This window comes from Tamandua tetradactyla, chromosome 6 (assembly GCF_023851605.1).
Source record: "Tamandua tetradactyla isolate mTamTet1 chromosome 6, mTamTet1.pri, whole genome shotgun sequence".
Taxonomy (NCBI): domain Eukaryota; kingdom Metazoa; phylum Chordata; class Mammalia; order Pilosa; family Myrmecophagidae; genus Tamandua; species Tamandua tetradactyla.
Genome location: NC_135332.1, coordinates 76,712,383 through 76,718,286, shown reverse-complemented (window position 1 = coordinate 76,718,286; position 5,904 = coordinate 76,712,383). Strand labels below are relative to the sequence as shown.

At 36.4% G+C, this 5,904-nt stretch overlaps 1 pseudogene; it reads right to left on the bottom strand.

Annotated features, from left to right (window-relative positions):
* Positions 1-907: 907 nt before the first annotated feature.
* LOC143686145 (olfactory receptor 5AP2-like) lies at positions 908-1,859 on the bottom strand (annotated as a pseudogene).
* Between the last annotated feature and the right edge of the window lie 4,045 nt (positions 1,860-5,904).

Below are 5,904 nucleotides of genomic sequence, written 5' to 3'. Positions count from 1 at the left end.
ATCTATGTGCAACCTTGGGAGGGGGAAAGATTAAAAGTTAAAGTACAATAATTACTATTCTTGCAATATTACAATTAATTCATAAAGCCAGTAAGTTATTCCTCCAGTATTCTCTGCTTCTCATATTAATATAATGTCTGATAAAACTCTTTCTTGTGTGTTATTTGATGTTCTAGACATCCATATAAGTTTGATAATTGTTATCTGTATTAGATGATGTGGTATACTGCACAGGTTTTCTCTTCCAGATTGAAGTATTGAATTGTTATTTCCCCAGCGGCCAGGTATGTCAGCAACTGATAGTTCACAGGTGAGTTCCTCTTTGGAAACTGCCCCTGCTGAGAGGAATTGCCTTGTCCAATATCCTCCCCTCTAAGAGAATATCCCACATGCAAAGCTGGGTAAGAACAAATATCTGACACTTTAATCACAATTTGAGAATCTCTGAAGGGCTGTCTCAAGCTCCAGAGCTCCATGTGAGATTACCTGAATCTTCTGTGGCAACATCATCACAATTCCACTTCTGTCCAATGCTGCTTCTCTCACCCCTTTATAGGTACTGTTTCTCTGTGCACTCTCCAGTAAACTTCCTACATATAAACGTCTGTCTCAGAGTCTATTTGCCTGGAGCCCAACCAAAGACACTAAATTACATACAATGATACTGACATCAACATAACTAAATGTTGGAGTTGTAGCTTAAATACAGTTCTGCCAATTCCAAATGTTTTGATATCCAACCTGTATTCATTCATCAGATAGGCCCATATATATATATATTTCAAGATGCTAGGAGACTAAACAATACAAAAAATTTTCAATCTTTCACCTTGACACAAGTAAAAGATTCCATGAAAGGTCAAAATTATTAAGAAATTGTAATTTCTTATACATAACAGAATGGGATTTACAGTATGTGTTTCTGTAAGGGTTTCTTTAGGGCTTCTTTTGCATCTTTATTTCTCAAACTGTAGATGAGGGGATTTAGCAAAGGGATGACCACTGTATAAAAGACAGAGAAAACCTTATCCTGCTCCATTGAGTAGGCTAGAGGTAGGGCACAGATACATGAAGAGAATTGTCCCAAAGAATATGGTGACAGCCATAAGGTGGGAAGCACAGGTGGAGAAGGCTTATTGCCTGCCTTCTGGTGATGGCATCCTCAAGATGGCAATGAGGATGCATAAGTAGGATGTGAGGACGATCATAACACAGTTGACAACATTAAAACTGGAGAAAGCCATGATGACAATGCCATTGATGTAGGTGTCAGAGCAAGAAACTTTGAGCAGAGGTGGTGTGTCACAGTAGAAATGGTTGATCCTATTAGAGTTACAAAAGGACAATCTGAAAGTCATCCCTGTGTGAATGGATGCATTTCCAAAGCCTTCTAGGAATGAGGTAGCCACCAGCAAGAAGCAAGTTCTCTCTGACATGAGAACAGGGTAGAACAGGGGGCTCCAAATGGCTGCATGGTGGTCATATGCCATCATGGTCAGCAAGAAGCACTTAGTCCCCAGGAAGTAGCCAAAAAAGTAGAACTGGGCAGCACATCCATTGAAAGAAATCACCTTATTCTCAGCTACAAGGTTCACTAGCATCTTAGGAGTGACAGAAGAATAAGAGGCATCAACAAAGGAGAGCCTGCTGAGAAAGTAGTACATGGGGGTGTGGAGACAGTGGTCAATTTTAATCAACATGATCATTCCCAAATTACCCACCAGCGTTGTCATGTAGATTGGCAGAAACAATCCAAATAGGATAGTTTGTAGATCTGGGTTCTCTGAGAGTCCTAACAGGATAAATTCTGTCACTTCTGTTTGATTCTTGCTTTGAATCTCTTTCATATATCTGTTCATTTGAGCTGGGGTAAAGGAAAAGATAGAAGCTGACATTTGGTTATGGAAGTGCCATAAACAAAATTTTACAATGTATACCCATACATATTCTAACAGAAGAGCATAAAGTGAAAAGTAATGAACTTGATGTCAACTCACAAACCCTATATCTGAGTACTAACTAATTTTCTTAGCAAGTGTCTGAGTATTAATCACAAACTGACATTCCCTCTGGCATTAACCATTTATTGAATAATAACAAGGGCTTAAGATAGAATTCTCACCATTAGGTATAAAAAATAAATCAAGTGTAATGTTAGCATTACACTTTTAGATGTAAGTTCTGGTGAAAGATGATGGAATGAACTTAGGCCACTGAATATTCCTTTGTAGTACTAATATAATTCACTTAAAAATTAAAAGTTAGAAAAATTAATGAACAGTGTCAAGGGAAAGAGCTGAATCTCTTAGGGAGGTTTAAAAAATTGCAAAAATTGATGGTCAAGGAAATATGAAACTGTGCAGCTATTATGATTCCAAGCCATCCCACTTTCCCAGAATCATTATCTGTAGGGAAAAAAAAACAATGTCAGTAAAACCCTGAGAATTTTCAATAATTTGATATTTAGAGAACCTGGTGGTAAGAGTGAGTAGACCTCCCCAACCCAGAAAAGGGTAATGGAATTTACCTAGATAGTGAAAACTCCTGACACCAAGTTTCCTAATATCACTAAAGAAACCAGAAGCACAACAGCAGCATTGGAAATTTTCCAGGCATCATACTAAATTGGGGAATAGTTTAATTCCAGGTAATCCAAATGGAGATAAAATTCATCTCTGATAAGGAGTAATGAACCCTGATACAGGATGAAAAAGAAATCTTAGAATAGATGAAGAGTTTAAATCTTCAAGTGAAAGTATGGACAGCAGTTCCTGTGGAATTCTTTTCCATTTCCACTCCAGTCTCTCATTCCTTCCATGGCCTTAAACTGTGGAGCAGTAGTTAAAACTAGTAGATAAACCCTCAAATTATAACTCAAAAGTTTAAAAAAGTGCTAAAAAAATCTACTATTACTCACAGCAGGGAGTCATTTGATACTGTCTGAAATTGAAATATGGGACTAAAGTAGATTGATACCTTTGCTAATATTGGAGATAAAGGATCTACTGGACACAGCTGGGGAGAAGGGTGGGCAGTGACTAGTTCCATTCTCCACAGAAATGTCTACACATGCTCTGTGCCACCTAGTTTCCAAAGGGATATGGGCTTGATAGACTCATCTATAGCAAAAGCTAGAGAGTACAATAAAACTTTCAAAGTGCCATATCATCCATTGTCTTATGTGAGCACCACCACAAATCAGTGAAGAATATAAGCAGGTATAATCTTAAGTCAAATGATGTATGTAGATTTCTCAGTTAGTCAGTGGTAAATCCTGGGTTAATGCATAAGTCTCCTCCTCCTCCTTCTCCTTCTCCTTCTTCTCCTTCTCCTTCTCCTCCTTCTTCTTCTTAATTTTGCTTTAAAAGTCCCCAAATTTACAAACACCGTACACTCACTGTGCTGGTTTGAATCTGGTATGTACCCTAGAAAGGCTGTGTTCTTTTAATCCATTCTTGTGGCAGCAGAATTTTTAATTTGTTTTTTTTTTCCATGGAGAGGTGATGTACCCAATTCCTGGTGGGTCTTAATTCTCTTACTTAATCCTCTATGAAGAGAATAAAGACAGAAAACACAAAGAGACAGGTACATAGAGCAGAGAGATGAAGTCAAGTGAAGAAGAGAAACACCCTGGAGACACTAAAAGAAGACTCACAAGAAAGCTCAGAGAGGTGTCCCTTGAGGAAAAAACAAGGATGCAAGGAACCTAAAAGCAATTGAACCTGGGAAGAAAGGACCATCAGACACCTTCCCATGTGACAGAGGAAACCCAGAAGCCATCAGCCTTTCTTCATAGAAGGTATACTCCTATTGATGAGTTAATTTGGACATTTCCATGGCCTTGGAACTGTAAATTTGTAACCTAATAAAATTCTATTGGAAAAAGCAATCCATTTCTGATACACTGCATTCCAAGAGCTTTAACAAACTAAAACACCCACTAAGTACCAACTCACCCTTTCCTCTTCCTCTCATCCCCTGATAACCTCAAATCTACTTTGTGTCTCCATGAATTTGCCTTTTTTTCATATAAGTGAAATATTGCAGTGTTTGTCTTTATGTGTCTTGCTTATTAGACTCAGTATTATGTTTCCAATGTCTATCCATGTTGTAGCATGCATCAAAATATCATTCCTTCTTATGGCTGTACACGTTGGTGTACATGTTTGAGTCTCTGTTTTCAAAGTCTTTAGTACAAGAAGTAGAATTTCTGGGACATATGGCAATTCTATATTTAAGTGTAAAAAGAACTGCCATGCTGCTTTCCACTTTGTACCATTTTATATTCCCGAATATTTGTCTCTTGGAGTTAAGTCATTTGCTGTTTTTCAATACCATAGTGCCTTCTTGTGGTGGTATGAAGCTCAATGTACCCCAGAAACACATGGTCTTTAACTTTAATCCATTCCTGTGAATGTGGATCTATTGTAAATTGGACCTTTTGATGAGGCTACTTCAGGTAAGGTATGTCGCACCTCAATCAGGATGTGTTTTAATCCTATTAATGGAGTCCTTTATAAGAAAATGAAATTAAGACAGACTGGTAGAAAGCCACAGGAAGTAAGAAGCTGAAGGTCAATGGAACTTGGAAGAGAAGAGGAGAGACCAAGAGATGCTACCATGTGCTTTGCCATGAGGCAGAGGATCTAAGAATCACAGGCAGCATTTTGCTTGCATTATTTTATTTAAATTTTCTGGAATCGGTAGTGTTATTATTCCCTTTTGACAGATGGCAAATGTGAGGTACAAAGAGTAAGCTTGCCATATGAAATACCTAGAATAAACAAAGTCATAGAGACAAAAAGTAGATTACAGACTATCAAGAGCAGGGGGGTGTGTGATATGGGGAGTCATTACCAATTGGGTACAGCATTTCTGTTTGAGGTGATGAAAAAGTAGACAACATTGGGAATTCAATATCATTGAGTTTTACAATAGAAAATGGTTAGTATCAGAAATGTTAAGTTGTATATCTGTTACTAAAATAAAAAGCTAAAAAAATAATTTGCCTAAAGTCATAAAGTTAAGCTGAGTTCATACTTCATATTCTCTTAATATTTGAGATCATTTTGAATGACACCCTTAATTCATAGATGAAAGAATTAATAAATAGAGAACTAAATCTCATAATGCTCAGAGCTCTATTAATACTCTAGAATATATTTAGTAAAAGAAAATACAGCCACATATCCTCTGAAGTGAAAAAGTGATTGCAGTTGTTGGAAAATGTCTTTTCTAGAACTCACATTGATTTATTTGTAATGTTAATGTAATACCATTTTTTAATGTCTGGTGCTGTCAATTGTACACTTTCATCACCCCTGTTTACAATATATCTTCTTCTACCTTAATTTTATAGTCAACTCTGTAACCCAGAGATTATCTGAGTTTTCATTTTCTGTGAGTTTCTGAAAGTAGTAGCAGACTTTTTTGAGATCTTTTTAAGTGTTTCAAAACAGTCTTAAAATTCATGTTATTTACTACTGCTTACATTTCTCTTAATGTTTCACAAATCTTCTAAGAATAAAAATGGACTGAGCATTTAATTAACATATTTTTTAGCTACATAGTGCTCTTGGGATTTTGTTTCAATTGTGGTTATGGGAATTAATAAGAGTGTGATTTTTTTGTGTGTCATTAAGTTATATGGACAACATCTTTTATATCTTCTACTTACCTCTTGTAACTGTTTTTCTCCTTTTTCCCTTTGCTTGTTCCTTTTCAATGCTTAAATTCATGAAAAAAAAGCAAAAATGGAAAAAACTCATTTTAGAGAACACACTAACTGTAATTCTTCCAAGTTAAGCAGTTGATGTAGTTAGAATATACCTTAGAGGAAGCTGTTCATTATATAGATAGGAACTAGATAGGAAAACTGAAGCCCTTCACAACTTCTTCTTCATA